Consider the following 20433-nt stretch of genomic DNA (forward strand, 5'->3'; position numbering starts at 1 on the left):
GTGTGAGGCAAATGTTTACATAGTCTGGCCAATCTGAGAAGAGGATGGCATGAGCTAGGACAGGACTCCTCTACAGGAGGCTGGTGGCGTGACTCTGTTGAGAGAGAATAGTGACTTGGACTCCAGTGATGTTGGTAGAGATTGAATGAGGAGAAGAGTAAGCCCCTCCACCTTTGTACCTCAGTCATCTGGACACCTATTTGCCTAAGCTGATCTAAGTTGAAGTACCTGAATTCAGTCCTGAATTCAGATGTGCAATAGCCTAGATATAAACAATGACACAGTGAAAACAAATTACATCCCAATGATTTCTTCTCCACATGCCAGGCATACAGGGTAGAATACAAAGTGTGTGGGTTTTAGTCAGAAGAACCAAAAGTGAGCTTTTTTTTTCTGATAGCTTATTTGCATTAATCAAGTCCCTTAGTGTCTAGACTCAGCTCCCTCACTTGTGAAATAAATGGGTCTACAATTCATTCATACCTCTGCTTCTCTTAACTTCCATGGCCAGACATAGACCACATCTTGTTTAAGATTCTACATTAAATTTTTAGGATAGCAAGTACTAATTATATAAATCCAGTGCTTAAAACAGGAGAAATTTCCTCTTTTACCATTCCTCAAACTAGAAATCCAAAGACAAAGTGATAACAGAACCAAACTTCTGTTCAAACCTATGAGTATCATACCCAATGCTTCTCTTTGTCCCCCAGCATGGTTTGCCATTTGGAACAGGACTTTACTCTTGGCTTTCATAACCCAAAGCCATCTTCTGTACCTCTATCATATCTCTTTCTTGCTTCTCTTCTCTCTTCCTGTAAGGAAGTTACTCGTATTAGATAACGAACCAAGAACATTGAGTGTAGCCTTTCTTTTTCTGATCAAAATGCCTGATTTTAACTTGATTACTTTCATACCAAGTCACTATTTCTCAATAAGGAGATCATATATTAGGGATTAAGGTTTCAATGTGTCTCTCTGGAGCACACACTATCCCCATTTGGATTCTCTTTTTGTGTTTCTAAATAGAAAAGCTACAAGTTCTAGAAGTTTTAGAAAAGCTTTGAGTTCTAGGAGTCTGAGCAGGAAAGGCAAAATCTAAACTCCTAGAGTTGGACAGAACCATGGGGAAATAAACTAAGTTTGATGTTAAAATTAAAACTTGGGTTAGAGATATATGTCATCCCCGGAAGTTGAGTCAGGTTGGAAAAAGATGAGTAGATGAGAGAACTGGGAACAAGCCAGCCTTATCAGGAAAAATAAAAGCTAACCTTATCTAATTAGGAGTGATGAGAGCAGGTGGAGAGCTCCTAAGAAATACAGTGGATACTGGCCTGGCATTCTATTGTTGGGCTAAGAGTGGACTGCAATAATTAATAAAGAAAATGATTCAGGAAAAGCATGTTCTGGATGCTACAGCTCCTTACTTCTGCACAGGTGGAAATCATAAAGAAATGAGTCTCTAACTCACTCCAAATTGTACTTGTGCTTGATAGTGGCTGGCTCTGACATGCACTATGGTCTGAGACAGACTAACTGAGAAAATAAAATGATTCCTTTCTTGTTGGTTGTCTAGTGGCTTGCTTGTTTTCTTTCATATAAACTCAATATAAACCTTTTGTAAGTAGGCACTTAATTTAACCACATAAATGTTACATAAAAATGCTAGTTTAATGATATTTTTCTCCTTTAGATATGGAGTTGCTAATCCTGCAGTTAATCAAGTACATTTTTTTTAAAATGCTCAGATGAAACTAAGGTTGGAGGGTGTCTTCTGAGAGATATTAATGCAAGCAGTGTTGAATTGTATGAAGAAAGGAGGAATCAGCATATTTTCTTTCACAGAGGCTTTTGGAAAGGATCAAAGTGGTAACAAACCATTATCTTAGAGCGAGTGAAATGCAACGTGGACTTTGAATCCATAAAGTGGAACTGACAGTGCCTCTTTTATGGCATCAAGGGCTGCCCTGTGCATTTCCCTATTCGTATTTTCACCCACACATGTCACATCAAACCACATTAGCAGACATTGATTAACACCAACACCGTGCCAACCTTCGAGAGAAGGATCAATGTGTTGATGGACTATTGCTTCTCAGAGTGTGTGTCTTCACTCACTCATCTCCCACCCTAGATTGAGAGTGCCCCTCCAAAGCAAGGGGCTGCCTTTTGTGCCAGTATCTCAGGTTATTGCATAATTAAGGCACAAAGAATGGATGCATGTAAGGTACAAATGTCTCAATTTCCTCTAAAACTATGATCAAACACAGCAAATGGCTTGAAGGGAAAACCAAAAGGCATTTCAAACAGAGAGAACAAGACAGTGACTGAAGGCACTGAGATAGGGCCTCACTGAGCAAAACTTAGAAAATGGCAGGTTTGACGTTATTAAGATTATTTTTAATGAGCTAGAGCTGAGAGAGAATTCAGATTGCCTTTAAGATTTCAGTATAAGTCAGAGTTCAAGAAAGAAACTAGGTATTTTGATCAGAAAAAGAAAAACACAATAGGGAAGTGAGCTCTTACTGCCTTCCCATTGCTGGTTAATATAAAGACACAAGATTGGCTCCTCCATAACCAACTTTAGATTCAACTCCAAACCAAATCACCAGCCCGGAGGTATCTAGGAGTCTGGGGGTTCTGCCAACGTCAAGAAGGCATTGTAGAAGGGAGAGAATGGTGAACAACAGAACATGGCAACTCAAACACCCACCCACACCAGCCTTCCTCAGGAGGGCCAGAGACCCAGCTTCTATTTCACAGGTCCTGCCCAAATACTTTACAACAAAAGCCTAATCTATAAAGGATTTTGGGAAAGGAGGGTTTCCAGATTCTTAACCTCTCCAACTTGAAAGTCAGAAGGGTATAGGTGTGATTGATTCAAGCCACAATATCCAGAAAAGCTGTTGCAATATTAAAGTAGAGGAGGGAAGTGAGGATTAGAGACATTCTACTTGGCAGTCATGTGTAAGAAAAATTAAAGTCATTAGTCAGGAAAACAAAAGTAAACTTGCAAAAATGATACTTAACTCATACAATGAGCAAAGTGTGAATTAGAGATTTTGTTGGTAACAGAAACATTGTATCTGTACTATCATATTTGTATGGGGTGGGTCCATGGAAAAGAGTGGTGTGGTGTGCTTGAATACCTGTGTATCTTAAGAAAACTGCCTTCTGACTGATGAGTGCTCATAAGTAGGAACAATAAAACACTAATAAAAACTAAAGGTATCCCTAGGATCAGAATGTCAGCCTAAAGTTGTGAACTTATACTGTGCTAGGCTGAATCTTACAGCCATCCATGGGATTTCCTGAATTAATATGGTGTGTTTTCAACATCAGCTGCAGTTTTAGGTCAAAGAATAATGTGGTATCTCAAGTTTGGATATTGACCAACTGTCATTGTAAATATGTGTCTAATTAGATGTGACTTACATTTGTTCCTTTGTCTAAAAAGCTGTTTTCAGGATCCTTGATTGTTTTAGGAAAATAAATGGAGAGTAGTTTCTCCATTAAAAATTAAGAAATGTGGCCCAATTGGGATTGGAAAATGGATACTCTAGAATTTGGAAATGTATGGAAATCAAGTCTGGTTCAGGTCTTGGTTACATCTTTGCCAAACTTATCTCTAGCATAGAATCAGGAGAGCAGAGGCACATGCATTCCACATGAGCTGGAAACACAGAACCCTCCTTACTGCCTTCACTGACCCATGCCTCAGTTTTATCCTTTGAGAAAGGGGTAGATTCCTTAGATGTATAAATTTTTGGACAATAGAATGGTATGCAATGGTATGGTATGATATGGTATCATATTATATAGTATACAATACCTTTAATAAAAGCACTCCTCTCCTCTCCTACATAATCACATGCCTAAAGAATATAATTTATGTAAATTTCTAGTACCTATGTATTTGTCTCACACAAAGTACTTATTAGTGCCTATTTTGTAAGATAATTAATGCCAGGATTTATGGATAAATGAATGGACAGGCAGAGGAATGGAGTAATTATTCAAGCAATCACACTTGAGATATGTTTGGGTGATGACCTGTGCTAGGTCTGTACTCTCAGGCTGGCTAGTAATTATATAATGCTGGCACTGGTCTTAGTAAATGAGAGAACAGCCATCCTGTTCATCCCTGACTAAAACCAAGCAGGACTCTCCCTTTTGCTGCCATGGGAGTCTTGACTTGCATTTGAGGTCCTAGGAGTAATTGTCCTTTCGAATGGGCTTATTTCACAGTCAATTATGCTGTAGCAGACCCTGACATCCTATTTTAAATATGTACAGCGTATCCTTGAAGAGCCAAATCACTTCAACAAGATGTAGTTACTCAAAATATTAACTACCACTCAATCTCAAAGCAACTTATCCTGTGAACCAAACCCTCCCATTGCAAGTCTGCCATTGTAAAAGCATAACATACAATAAAACATAACATGACTCAAGTAGGAGACTTGGAGATTCATATCATGGCAATATCTCACAGTGCCAGTGACACTCTAGGGAATGTTGTCAATGGAGATGCTCAGACATGGTGCTTTGCTTGCCTGCATCCAAATAATGACTTCAAACCAAATTCATATAGGGTCTGATTCAATTTAACCTGCAAGGACCTCTGTGTGCTGCTCCATATCTTTGTGAGGAGCCCCTGTGGCTCACAGTTACCCCTCAGGATCTCCAAGTGTCTGCTAGCCATCCTCGAGATCATTAGTGGCTACAGGAGGAAATACCAAGTCCCTGCCTCTGTTTTTAGCCCACAGGCTATGAGGGGAGCATAGTTTGGAATACTTCTGAGGAACAGCCTGATAGAAGAGGATTTCTCTCCCCTGGAGAAAGGAAATTATATGAGACTTTGATCTTACTTCTATTTCCTTCTCTGAAGTGAATTTTATGCCTGTAGAAAGTGCCAGCCTGGCAGGTCAGGCAAATAAAGGGTTAGACTTTCTAATAAAAATGATCAGAGAGAAGAAAGAACCTTAGCCTCAAGGGTCACTCTGCCCTCTCTTGTCTGGGGGTAGAGTAGAGGTGGGGGGAGGGGCAGTACAAGAATCTAGTTTTCTTATTCACACTACAGTCTAATTTGAAAGCTTGGCCAAATCACTTGCCATACCTAACTTCAGTTTCCCATTTCACTGAGTGGGTTGTTTGATGAGCATCGCAGAGTGAAGCTTGAGAATAGAGAACTTTTCACATTTGGAGAGCTACTAAGCTTACCAGGTCGTGAGTGTGGTAACAGTTCAGTCAACCAACTAACAAGTTCATTTCCAGAAATAAGGAATGGATGCAACCATTGGGCAGTTCTCCACTGTGCTCCCTAGATTGAGCCCAGCATGGAGCAGCCAGAGATATAGGTGTAGCAGTGAGGCCTTCACTCAACAGTCTGTGAAGTGTCTTGATTACTCAAGAAATGGCAACGTAAAACTCCTCCTGAAAAACAAAGCTAAGTGAATGTCTTGGTGACCAGGAACAAAGGAAAGCAGCATTGACCTTATAGTCATCTATTTCTTCTGCTGTCCTCTGGAAGAATTGAGATGAAGGAGAGGATGGGTGTAAATGAGGACCTTTGAACTCTTACAAAGGGAGAAATTGTACCCCTAAGCCTGGTTAATCCAAGAAAGAAAGTTGTTAACATTAAACAAAACAGAAAGACCAGTCAGGTTAAATTCAGGCTTCAGGAGAGGAAGAACCAGGTTTTGCATAGTTGGGACTGCTATGTCAATGGTACTTGAGGAGGTTAGTCCTTTGAGTGTTTGAAAGCATGTACTCATATGCTAGAGTAAAGAATCATGGGTGACACTGACAGGAGGTGAATCTGAACAAAGGAAAAAGGAGACAATACTTTCAGTGATGATCACATTGTCATTATATAGCCTCCCCTTGGTATGTCTTAGGGAAGAGTGACAAAGCTGAAAGGTGACTACAGAGCTGCAGAATCATAGAGGAATAAAAATCAAAGGGAAACCAATTGATTAATAACTGGCACTAGAAGTGATGAGGACAGAGATGAATGAGTAATATCATTTTTGAGCTGAAACTCTAAAGGGCTGGTGGAAGCAGAAACAGAGACAGAAAATGTGAACAAGAGATGAGAAAACACCTAAGTCCTCTGGATTCCCCAGCAAACTTTGATAAGAGATTAAAGGTGACCTTGGATGTGATGTTAGGACAGAGAAGCTAGTGTTCAGGTGGATGGTCCTGAGCTACATAGATCACAACGAGTAAAGCATCAAGAACTGAACTCTGGTTTCAATGTAATACTTGATCTTAGACAACATAGATAAACTCTATGGGTTTGCTATCTACATCTGCAAAGTGGGGATGGTCTTGTATTTACATGGTATGGCTATTATAAAAATGAATGAGATAATTCAAAGACTACCTATATTGAACAGGAGCTCAATTTCTATCTATGTCTGAGGGTTTCCCTTGCTGTGAAGAGACACCATGACCAAGGCAACTCTTATAAAGAACATCTCTTAATTAGAGCTGGCTTAACATCACTTAATTAGAGTTTTAGAAGTTTAGTTCATTATGGTCATGGCAGAAAGCATGGTAGCATCCAGGTAGACATGATGCTATAGGAGCCAAGAGTTCTATATGTTGATCCAAAGGCGGCCAGGAGAAGATTCTGTCTTCCACGTGCAGCCAGGAAGAGACTCTCAAAGCTGTTTCCACAGTGACACAATTCTTCCAATAAGGCCACCTCTCCTAATTGTGTTACTTCTCATGGGCCAAGCATATTCAAACTACCACACTCTCTTAAATCTGCATATACCTATGGTCCTCTTAATAATGTGCATAATACAGAATAAGAATCAGTGCTTGGCCATTCTAGATTCTGTTGCCAGGTGTTTATATCTCACCAAATATAATGTTAAGCCAAAAGTATGTATGACTTCTAGGCCATGCCTTTAAAAGAAATGTGCCTTCTTATTGTCTTTGTTCCTTTCGATTATTTGGGACCCAGATGTAGTGGTGAGCCATCTTGAACTTTAGAGATGAGGACAACCCTATTGTTTGAAAGAGTCATTATGAGCAAGGCAATTCTTATGAAAGAAAGCATTTAAATGGGGGCTTGTTTACAGTTCAGAGATTTATTCTGTTGTCATCATGGCAGGAAGTTTGGTGGCATATGAGCATGCACTTGAGCAGTAACTGAGAGCTATACAGCCTGACCTATAGGCAAAAAAAAAAACAAAAAAAAAAAAAAAAAAAAAAAACAAGATACCCTGTGCATGACACGGACTTGTGAAACCTCAAACCCCAACACCAATGACATACTTCCTCCAATAAGACCACACCTAATCCTACTCAAACATTTCAACAAGTAGAGACTAGATCTTCAAATATATGAGGCTATGAGGACAGGGGAGCATTCTTATTCAAACCACCACAGTATCCTATAACAGATCAATGCACTGGAGGGACTGCTTACACGACAAGACATAACCTATCAGCAGCCATCACAGCAACTAGGCTGAATGTAAGGCAGAAATAAACTTCTATCATATTTGAGATACTGTAATTTAATATGAATACTTGATCCCTGCCCTAATAAAGCTACATTCTGAAAGGAAAGTTTGAGTGTAATAAAGCTATGCCAGATTCAAAAAGGGCAATTTTGGTTTCAGGAAACAGAATAACTGAAGAATAGAAAACTCATATAAAGCTTTATATGTATTAGACAAAAAGGGTGTGAACACAGTTAAGATTCACACAGACACTCCGCAACATCAAGGGTTCTGAATTTATCCTCATGTTTGAAGAAGGATGCTATACCTCCAGGCACTGCATCTTCTCAGACGTGCAAACATCAAAACAGAGAAAACAGAAAAGAATATGTTCTTGGTTTGTCTGGTCTTTTACAAGCATCCTCAACAGGTTAATGAGTAAGTCACAGAAACCAATATTGGAAAATATGTTGAGGCTCCCACAGCAAGAGAAGGCAAGCAAACAAGAAATGTTGTTAAAAAGTGAACTCTACCAAGCAGAAGACAGTAGGCTAACAACCCCAAAACCAATGGTTATGCATGGGCCATTTCAGCAGCTATTCTTAATTTTCTGTAATTTTCCTATGGCCGTATTAGTACCAAAATTATTTACTAAATATACTTATCGTTGCCTACATTTTGTCAAATCACCACTTTTTACTACAAAGATAGTACTGTTGGATGCATTTATTTAAACAAAATGGCTGTAACTCTTATTTAACTCAGTTCTATAATACGTCAGATTCTGAGCTGAAGACGTGCCTGACATCTTATCAATTTAATATAAATCACAGTCTGAAAATGCCTGCTGTCTCCATGTTACATTCCAAAGTACTGCATTCCAGTATAAATAAAAATAAAACAGGGTGATAGCAGGAGCTATGAATCAATTTTCAATATGCCCAAGAATCAACATTACAGAAAACAGATATCTTATTATCTTGGCCAAACTACATAAAGTGTTGGTTTAGCTTTTAGCCATGGGTCAAATTGATTCAAAAAATGGTGACAGCAAGCACAATGGAAAACTACTACATATGTGGCATTTTCCTGTTAAATGAAGTAACTACTCCTTGGGAAATGAAACATTAGTCAAGAATTCAGTCAATTCACCAGAACCACTTTAGGACATATCGAAATATGTACAAGTTATAATTTATATGAATATTTGTAAAAGAAGCCACGCTCTTTATATTTCTAAACTTTTATACATTCCTTTTGAACTATGAGATGACCTTTAACTTTGCCAAATTTTAGAAATTAATGTTTAGTAACTTTATTTTATTTTGAGATGGGGTTCCATTGCATAATCCTGACTGGACTGAAACGCATATGTAGTCTGGGCTGGCCTCAAAATTAGAGATCCACCCGCCTCTACTTCCTGTTTACTGGAATTAAAAGCATGCATTACCAACCCTGGTTAGAAACTGTCTTACATTTGCTGCTAACATATCATTTCAGCCTCATGGAAAAGGTCAGGTTACAAACATGATTAAAGTCACTGTGGTCTCAGTGTGGTCTCAGTTATCAGAACTGTCCAACATGACTTAGCAGACTCCACTTTACACAACATGGACAAGAGTAGTTGTGTTTCCTGTTTATCCAATTGTAAAAGAACTAAAAATTGGGTTACCTCTGTATCTACAGTGGCAAACCAAGAATAAGATAACTTAGAATTATTTCCTTTCTCACTTGAAATGTCAAAAAGAATGACCTAGGAATATGTAAGAAAAGATAAAGATTCTATTTACAGTGGACAGCTGTTAGGGCAGAAGTTCATAACTGGTCAAGGACCAGATATTATGCTACTGCTGAGTGCTCAGCTCTATCTAAGAGCCATTCCCCAAGGCTCAGAAAACTCAGGAGATGGGAGAGCAAAGTATGTAAGACCCAGAGCATGGAAGGAGTACAGTGAGGTGGACGTCCTCTGGACGTGCCATGGCTGTTGTGATTCATTAATTCATAGCAATTGTGTCTACCTTCACAAGACCTCCATTGCAAAGGATAATAGTGAAATGGCTGACAAACGATGCTAGGGCAAAAAGCAACCACATTTACAGCCAACATATCACAAGAATGATCTCTAGGCCACATATCAATATTCTTCTCTGAAACCCCTTGAGCTAGGCTCCCACAGTTCAAATCGCCTTCAGCACTGCTGTCTTCCATGCTCTTACTAGTGTGGCCTATTAAGCTCCACTTAAAGTGTTTAACTGCTTTTCAAATCTAAAGTCCTCATTTCTCCAACCAGAAGTATGGTCTCACCTATCACAGTAACACCACTGTCTCTACTACTAACTTTTGTCTTAGTCAGGGTTTCTGTTGCTGGCGAGAGATACCATGATCACAGCAACTTTTAGATAGGAAAAAAATTCATTGTGCCAGGCTTACAGTTTAAGAGGATTAGTCCATTGTCATTATGGCGGGAAGCATAGTGGCACACGGGTGCTAGAGACAGAACTGAGAGTTCTATCTGAACTGGCAGGCAGCAGGAACAAAGAGTGACACTAGGCCTGGCTTGAACTGTTAAAACCCTAAAGCCCACCTGGAGACATACTTTCTCTAACAAGGTCACACCTACTCCAACAAGGCTATGCTTCTCACTTTGTCACTTCCTGTAACTCAATGGGGGCCATTTCATTCAAACCACCACAGGTGGCAGAACCTAGTCAGTTCAAGACCAGTCCATGGTTTGAGATTGAATCATTCATGGAGATAAATACATTAACACCAGCTTTCCATTATTGAAAAGAATTATAAGTGTTTTCAATACAAAGGTCAATACAAAGTGAAACAATCTCTCAGCCATCAACATGTGATGTGCTACAGTCCCCCAAAACATGGCCATCAAGCGTTTTATTAATCAGTTGCATGTCTAAAGAAATACCATGTCATTTACTTATAATTTAAAAAGTCAAAATTTAAGTGAGTTCCCAAGGAAAAGGAAAGGACAAATGATAGCCAAGCTCAGACTTCAATATTCATCAGAGTTTGTAGAGTACTAGGATCAAAGTAAGCCATTCCACTTATCTTAATCAGTATATACATTGCTGTGAAAAAATGACCAAATAACTTAATGGAGAAATGGATTATTGCAGCTTCCTATGCTGGATGGCATACAGAACATCATGGTAGAGAAGGCATAGTGGAAAGAATGTGGGATGAGATGGACACATTATATCCAGTCAGAGTCAGAGAACAGCAAGTGGTGTTGGCTATAAAACCTCAAGGTCCACACTTTATCAGGCACCTCTTCCTCCATCAACCCTCTACCATGTAAAAGTTCCACAACCTTCCCAAACAGTCCTATGAGATGAAGATCAGACATCAAATGCATGAGTCTATGAAGAACATTTCAGATTAAAAACCACACTACCACAAGCAACCTTGAATAAGACAGAGTGTAACTTGGTTCATTCTTCCATGAAATGAGAATGACAGGAATAGGAAGTTCAGACTCATTTTCATTCTAAAGCTTAGAAGAGTCAGCATGTGTAAAGTGCTCAGGGATTTTGGCTGTCACCAGCCATAGTTCCATGTTAGCTATCCTGTTTCTACTTTCTGGATTGCACTCTAGTCCTGGATAGTTCCTGAGTCCTATGACTTTATATTAACTTAGCTGAAATAAGGTAATCCCATTGAAACAGGTAAGTTAGGTGCTTTATACCTTCAACTCTAAAAAGTGTTATTGGTGGTTCAGTACAGAGAATATAATTATTGAGAGACTATGGGCAAGGATAAAACAGAGCACACACAAAATATTGAACCCAAAGAACTATGCTTTCCTTTTCAAAATAAAAAGCATCTAAGAAAGGGAATGGGATAAAAGACACAAATAGGAATAAAGAAGAGACAATATTTCACTCTACACTCTATTAACTAAGAGACAAATTCACTATGAATGTCTAATTCATGAGACAATAAGTACACACCATTACCTGTTTGCTTGTGACTATAATACCTTCTAATTCCTCAACTTTTAACCACTGCCTCTAATATTACAGGACAAGGATAAAATGAGGGAGACTTAATGCAATTCAACATATTTCAAGGTAAAAAGCTCCAAATGAAATGATCACAATGAGCAAGAATAAAATTATTATAAAACTGTCACATTTCTAATATTTCATATCGCTTCTGACCATAAGCTCCCCAGCTATAAAAGCAATATCTTTAACTCCCCAGTGTGCAGCAGTGATGGTTTGCATTCTTTAAGGCTTATAATGTTAAAATGCCTTTAATTATGTTCAGGATAGCTATTTGGAAGGCGTTCTTAAACCTCTCCAAGGTCAGTTTCTTCTTTCTTGCTGATTCTCAGATCATCATTCTCTGATTTTAGCTTCATTGACACAATGTTCATTTTATCCCCAGGAAAGACACAATTGCTGAATTGGTCACACTTGCATCAGGGACAGGAGCACCTACTGTCCCACAAGGTTCCTTTGTTGGGCATTTGATTTCTCCTCTGCCATTCTTTAGAGGTCAGCCAAAAAGAAAATTCAGATTAGGACTTAATGCAATTCAAATGTCCGAGCGCTGCAAACAGCCACCACCTTTTGGGGCCATTCGGAAACCCTGCGTGTGAAGCAGATGGTAAGCGGCAGTTTCTTACAGATTTGTGTTTCCTGTGACACCTTGTCAGAGGGACAGAAAAACAGTGTTGAGTTGCCAATCTCAGTATTAAATAGGCAACTTGGAAACTGAAAATGTAAGTCTATGCATAGTTTATTATGAATTTAAACAATAACCAGCTAGGCTACATAGCAATAGTGAACTCTACTTTGAAATCCATCACTTAAAAGCTCAGACATGAAACTCCCAGAAGAGTCAACTTCATGGATGGCTAGTCCTGTTAGTAAGTGGTAAATGGGATAAGTTACATTTCAGGAACATAGTTCCTGCTAAGGGCATACTCTTGGAAATTTGTTTCCTGGGATTTTCCTTCCATACAAAGAGAGAAGTGGAGGAAGGCAAAAATCCTGTTATCAACTTTCAGGAAGGCACTGAAAAGTAAGTAGGAATGATTCACAGAAAGAAGACCAAGTATAGACTAGGATCTAAACCCATAACTATATGAGGAATGACGGATGATTCTATGATCTTTCAAATGTTTTCAATGATCATTTTACCAGGATTTTTCTGCTTTTAAGATAGTAAACATGCCATCCCACCAAAGGCAATCTACAGAATCAACACAATCCCCATCAAAATCCCAACACAATTCTTCAAAGACATGGAAAGAACAATCACAAATTCATCTCAAAAGGCAAACAACCTACAATAGCAAAAACAGTTCTTAACAATAAGAGAACTGCTGGGGGAATCACCATGCCTGACCTCAATCTATACTACAGAGCAATAGTGGTAAAAACTGCATGGTTTTGGTACAGAGACAGACATATTGATCAATGGAATAGAATTAAGGCCCAGAAATAAGCCCCCCCCACACACACACACACACTTGGTCATTCACAAAGAAGCCAAAAATATGCAATGGAAAAAGAAAGCATCTTCAATAAAGGGTGCTAGTCTAACTGAGTGTCTGTATGTAGAAAAATGAAGGCAGATCTTCCTGGTTGCTGCCGCCGCAGAGAGCTCGTGGGCAGCACCCCGCGAGCAAACTTGAGCCTCGGGACCACAGGTAAGACCAACTTTTCTGCTGCAAGAGACCTGTCTGGTGAACTCGGAACACACAGAGGCAGAATTACTCTAGGACCGGGCACTTCCTGTGTTTACCAGGAGCCCCACACCCGTGGATCCCTGCTCCCAGACCCCGTGGGAAAGAGACCTCACCGCATGGTCAGGTGAGCACTCCTGAGGCTGCAGAGCGGAAGAGACCACCAACACTGCCCACCCCTGCCCACATCCCTGGCCCAAGAGGAAACTGTATAAGGCCTCTGGGTTCCCGTGCGGGGGGGCCCAGGAGTGGCAGGACCCCTGCGCCTGAGACACCACTGGAACCTGAAGCAACAGACCGGATAAACAGTTCTCTGCACCCAAATCCAATGGGAGGGAGAGCTAAACCTTCAGAGAGGCAGACACACCTGGGAAAACAGAAGAGACTGCACCCTGCACACATTACTGATTCCAGAGGAAAATACCAAACGCCATCTGGAACCCTGGTACACTGAAGCTCCCGGAAACGGCGGCACAGATCTTCCTGGTTGCTGCCGCCACAGAGAGCTCGTGGGCAGCACCCCGCGAGCGAACTTGAGCCTCGGGATCACAGGTAAGACAAACTTTTCTGCTGCAAGTGACCTGCCTGGTGAACTCAAGACACAGGTCCACAGGAACAGCTGAAGACCTGTAGAGAGGAAAAACTACACGCCCGAAAGCAGAACACTCTGTCCCCATAACTGGCTGAAAGAAAACAGGAAAACAGGTCTACAGCACTCCTGACACACAGGCTTATAGGACAGTCTAGCCACTGTCAGAAATAGCAGAACAAAGTAACACTAGAGATAATCTGATGGCGAGAGGCAAGGGCAGGAACCCAAGCAACAGAAACCAAGACTACGTGGCACCATCGGAGCCCAATTCTCCCATCAAAACAAACATGGAATATCCAAACACACCAGAAAAGCAAGATCTAGTTTCAAAATCATTTTTGATCATGATGCTGGAGGACTTCAAGAAAGACGTGAAGAACTCCCTTAGAGAACAAGTAGAAGCCTACAGAGAGGAATCGCAAAATCCCTGAACATTTTCCAGGAAATCATAAATAAACAAGTAGTAGCCCATAGAGAGGAGTCACAAAAATCCCTGAAAGAATTCCAGGAAAACACAATCAAACAGTTGAAGGAATTAAAAATGGAAATAGAAGCAATCAAGAAAGAACACATGGAAACAACTCTGGATATAGAAAACCAAAAGAAGAGACAAGGAGTGTAGATACGAGCTTCACCAACAGAATACAAGAGATAGAAGAGAGAATCTCAGGAGCAGAAGATTCCATAGAAATCATTGACTCAACTGTCAAAGATAATGTAAAGCGGAAAAAGCTACTGGTTCAAAACATGCAGGAAATCCAGGACTCAATGAGAAGATCAAACCTAAGGATAATAGGAATAGAAGAGAGTGAAAACTCCCAGCTCAAAGGACCAGTAAATATCGTCAAAAAAATCATAGAAGAAAACTTCCCTAACCTAAAAAAAAGAGATACCCATAGGCATACAAGAAGCCTACAGAACTCCAAATAGATTGGATCAGAAAAGAAACACCTCCCGTCACATAAGAGTCAAAACACCAAAAGCACAAAATAAAGACAGAATATTAAAAGCAGTAAGGGAAAAAGGTCAAGTAACATATAAAGGCAGACCTATCAGAATCACACCAGACTTCTCGCCAGAAACTATGAAGGCCAGAAGATCCTGGACTGATGTCATACAGACCCTAAGAGAACACAAATGCCAGCCCAGGTTAATGTATCCTGCAAAACTCTCAATTAACATAGATGGAGAAACCAAGATATTCCATGACAAAACCAAATTTAAACAATATCTTTCTACAAATCCAGCACTACAAAGGATAATAAATGGTAAAGCCCAACATAAGGAGGCAAGCTATACCCTAGAAGAAGCAAGAAACTAATCATCTTGGCAACAAAAAAAAGAGAAGAAAAGCACACAAACATAACCTCACATCCAAATATGAATATAACAGGAAGCAATAATCACTATTCCTTAATATCTCTCAACATCAATGGCCTCAACTCCCCAATAAAAAGACATAGATTAACAAACTGAATACGCAACGAGGGACCTGCATTCTGCTGCCTACAGGAAACACACCTCAGAGACAAAGACAGACACTACCTCAGAGTGAAAGGCTGGAAAACAAATTTCCAAGCAAATGGTCGGAAGAAGCAAGCTGGAGTAACCATTCTAGTATCAATTAAAATCAATTTTCAACTAAAAGTCATCAAAAAAGATAAGGAAGGACATTTCATCAAAGGAATAATCCACCAAGATGGACTTTCAATCCTAAATATCTATGCCACAAATACAAGGGCACCTACATACGTAAAAGAATCCTTACTAAAGCTCAAAACACACATTGCACCTCACACAATAATAGAAGCAGATTTCAACACCCCACTCTCATCAATGGACAGATCATGGAAACAGAAATTAAACAGAGACGTAGACAGACCAAGAGAAGTCACGAGCCAAATGGACTTCACAGATGTTTATAGAACATTCTATCCTAAAGCAAAAGGATATACCTTCTTCTCAGCTCCTCATGGTACTTTCTCCAAAATTGACCATAAAATTGGTCAAAAAACGGGCCTCAACAGGTACAGAAAGTTAGAAATAATCCCATGCGTGCTATCAGACCACCACGGCCTAAAACTGCTCTTCAATAACAATAAGGGAAGAATGCCCACATATACGTGGAAATTGATCAATGCTCTACTCAATGATAACCTGGTCAAGGAAGAAATAAAGAAAGAAATTAAAGACTTTTTAGAATTTAATGAAAATGAAGGTACAACATACCCAAACTTATGGGACACAATGAAAGCTGTGCTAAGAGGAAAACTCATAGCGCTGAGTGCCTGCAGAAAGAAACAGGAAAGGGCATATGTCACCAGCTTGACAGCACACCTAAAAGCTCTAGAACAAAAAAAAGCAAATACACCCAGGAGGAGTAAAAGGCAGGAAATAATCAAACTCAGAGCTGAAATCAACCAAGTAGAAATAAAAAGGACCATAGAAAGAATCAACAGAACCAAAAGTTGGTTCTTTGAGAAAATCAACAAGATAGATAAACCCATAGCCAGACTAACGAAAGGACACAGAGAGTGTGTCCAAATTAACAAAATCAGAAATGAAAAGGGAGACATAACTACAGATTCAGAGGAAATTCAAAAAATCATCAGATCTTACTATAAAAGCCTATATTCAACAAAACTTGAAAATCTACAGGAAATGGACAATTTCCTAGACAGATACCAGGTACCAAAGTTAAATCAGGAACAGATAAACCAGTTAAACAACCCCATAACTCCTAAGGAAATAGAAGCAGTCATTAAAGGTCTCCCAACCAAAAAGAGCCCATGTCCAGACAGGTTTAGTGCAGAATTCTATCAGACCTTCATAGAAGACCTCGTACCAGTATTATCCAAACTATTCCACAAAATTGAAACAGATGGAGCACTACCGAATTCCTTCTATGAAGCCACAATTACTCTTATACCTAAAACACACAAAGACCCAACAAAGAAAGAGAACTTCAGACCAATTTCTCTTATGAATATCGACGCAAAAATACTCAATAAAATTCTGGCAAACCGAATCCAAGAGCACATCAAAACAATCATCCACCATGATCAAGTAGGCTTCATCCCAGGCATGCAGGGATGGTTTAATATACGGAAAACCATCAACGTGATCCATTATATAACAAATTGAAAGAACAAAACCACATGATCATTTCATTAGATGCTGAGAAAGCATTTGACAAAATTCAACACCCCTTCATGATAAAAGTCCTGGAAAGAATAGGAATTCAAGGCCCATACCTGAACATAGTAAAAGCCATATACAGCAAACCAGTTGCTAACATTAAACTAAATGGAGAGAAACTTGAAGCAATCCCACTAAAATCAGGGACTAGACAAGGCTGCCCACTCTCTCCCTACTTATTCAATATAGTTCTTGAAGTTCTAGCCAGAGCAATCAGACAACAAAAGGAGGTCAAGGGGATACAATCAGAAAAAAGAAGTCAAAATATCACTATTTGCAGATGATATGATAGTATATTTAAGTGATCCCAAAAGTTCCACCAGAGAACTAATAAAGCTGATAAACAACTTCAGCAAAGTGGCTGGGTATAAAATTAACTCAAATAAATCAGTAGCCTTCCTCTACACAAAAGAGAAACAAGCCGAAAAAGAAATTATGGAAATGACACCCAACATAATAGACCCAAATAATATAAAGTACCTCGGTGTGACTTTAACCAAGCAAGTAAAAGATTTGTACAACAAGAACTTCATGACTCTGAAGAAAGAAATTGAAGAAGACCTCAGAAGATGGAAAGATCTCCCATGCTCATGGATTGGCAGGATTAATATAGTAAAAATGGCCATTTTACCAAAAGCGATCTACAGATTCAATGCAATCCCCATCAAAATACCAATCCAATTCTTCAAAGAGTTAGACAGAACAATTTGCAAATTCATCTGGAATAACAAAAAACCCAGGATAGCTAAAACTATCCTCAACAATAAAAGGACTTCAGGGGGAGTCACTATCCCTGAACTCAAGCAGTATTACAGAGGAATAGTGATAAAAACTGCATGGTATTGGTACAGAGACAGACAGACAGACCAATGGAATAGAATTGAAGACCCAGAAATGAACCCACATACCGATGGTCACTTGATTTTTGACAAAGGAGCCAAAACTATCCAATGGGAAAAAGATAGCATTTTCAGCACATGGTGCTGGTTCAACTGGAGGGCAACATGTAGAAGAAAGCAGATCTATCCATGCTTATCACCCTGTACAAAGCTTAAGTCCAAGTGGATCAAGGACCTCCACATCAAACCAGACACACTCAAACTAATAGAAGAAAAACTAGGGAATCATCTGGAACACATGGGCACTGGAAAAAATTTCCTGAACAAAACACCAATGGCTTATGCTCTAAGATCAAGAATCGACAAATGGGATCTCATAAAACTGCAAAGCTTCTGTAAGGCAAAGGACACGGTGGTTAGGACAAAACGGCAACCAACAGATTGGGAAAAGATCTTTACCAATCCTACAACAGATAGAGGCCTTATATCCAAAATATACAAAGAACTCAAGAAGTTAGACCGCAGGGAGACAAATAGCTCTATTAAATTTGGGGTTCAGAGCTAAACAAAGAATTCACAGCTGAGGAATGCCGAATGGCTGAGAAACACCTAAAGAAATGTTCAACATCTTTAGTCATAAGGGAAATGCAAATCAAAACAACCCTGAGATTTCACCTCACCAGTGAGAATGGCTAAGATCAAAAACTCAGGTGACAGCAAATGCTGGCGAGGATGCGGAGAAAGAGGAACACTCCTCCATTGTTGGTGGGGTTGCAGACTGGTACAACCATTCTGGAAATCAGTCTGGAGGTTCCTCAGAAAATTGGACATTGAACTGCCTGAGGATCCAGCTATACCTCTCTTGGGCATATACCCAAAAGATGCCCCAACATATAAAAAAGACACGTCCTCCACTATGTTCATCGCAGCCTTATTTATAATAGACAGAAGCTGGAAAGAACCCAGATGCCCTTCAACAGAGGAATGGATACAGAAAATGTGGTACATCTACACAATGGAATACTACTCTGCTATCAAAAACAATGACTTGAGCAGCTCTCTGCCCCCAGACCCTGTGAGAGAGAGACCCAACCGCCTGGTCAGGTGGGCACTCCTGAGGCTGCAGAGCAGAAGAGACCACGAACACTGCTCACCCCTGCCCACATCCCTGGCCCAAGAGGAAACTGTATAAGGCCTCTGGGCTCCCGTGGGGGAGGGCCCAGGAGCGGCAGGACCCCTGCCAGAGACACCATGAGAACCTGAAGGAAACAGACCGGATAAACAGTTCTCTGCACCCAAATCCCGTGGGAGGGAGAGCTGAACCTTCAGAGAGGCAGACAAGCCTGGGAAACCAGAAGAGACTGCTCTCTGCACACACATCTCGGACGCCAGAGGAAAAAGCCAAAGACCATCTGGAACCCTGGTGCACTGAAGCTCCCGGAAACGGCGGCACAGGTCTTCCTGGTTACTGCCGCTGCAGAGAGCCCGTGGGCAGCACCCCACGAGCGAACTTGAGCCTCGGGACCATAGGTAAGACCAACTTTTCTGCTGCAAGAAAGCTGCCTGGTGAGCTTGGGACACAGGGAAGCAGAATTCCTCTAGGACCGGGCACGTCTGTGTTTACCGGAAGTCCCACACCCGCGGATCTGGGCCCGCAGCAGCTCTCTGCCCCCAGACCCTGTGAGAGAGAGACCCAACCGCCTGGTCAGGTGGGAACTCCTGAGGCTGCAGAACGGAAGAGACCACCAACACTGCTCACCCCTGCCCACATCCCTGGCCCAAGAGGAAACTGTAAAAGGCCTCTGGGCTCCCGTGGGAGAGGGCCCAGGAGCGGCAGGACCCCTGCCTGAGACACCACAAGAACCTGAAGGAAACAGACCGGATAAACAGTTCTCTGCACCCAAATCCCGTGGGAGGGAGAGCTGAACCTTCAGAGAGGCAGACAAGCCTGGGAAACCAGAAGAGACTGCTCTCTGCACACACATCTCGGACGCCAGAGGAAAAAGCCAAACACCATCTGGAACCCTGGTGCACTGAAGCTCCCGGAAACAGCGGCACAGGTCTTCCTGGTTACTGCCGCTGCAGAGAGCCCGTGGGCAGCACCCCACGAGCGAACTTGAGCCTCGGGACCACAGGTAAGACCAACTTTTCTGCTGCAAGAAAGCTGCCTGCTGAACTCAAGACACAGGCCCACAGGAACAGCTGAAGACCTGTAGAGAGGAAAAACTACATGCCCGAAAGCAGAACACTCTGTCCCCATAACTGACTGAAAGAGAGGAAAACAGGTCTACAGCACTCCTGACACACAGGCTTATAGGACAGTCTAGCCACTGTCAGAAATAGCAGAACAAAGTAACACTAGAGATAATCTGATGGCAAGAGGCAAGCACAGGAACCCAAGCAAGAGAAACCAAGACTACATGGCACCATCGGAGCCCAATTCTCCCATCAAAACAAACATGGAATATCCAAACACACCAGAAAAGCAAGATCTAGTTTCAAAATCATTTTTGATCATGATGCTGGAGGACTTCAAGTAAGACGTGAAGAACTCCCTTAGAGAACAAGTAGAAGCCTACAGAGAGGAATAGCAAAAATGCCTGAAAGAATCGCAAAAATCCCAGAAAG

The sequence above is a fragment of the Rattus norvegicus genome, chromosome 14 (assembly GCF_021556685.1).
Source record: "Rattus norvegicus strain SHRSP/BbbUtx chromosome 14, alternate assembly SHRSP_T2T, whole genome shotgun sequence".
Taxonomy (NCBI): domain Eukaryota; kingdom Metazoa; phylum Chordata; class Mammalia; order Rodentia; family Muridae; genus Rattus; species Rattus norvegicus.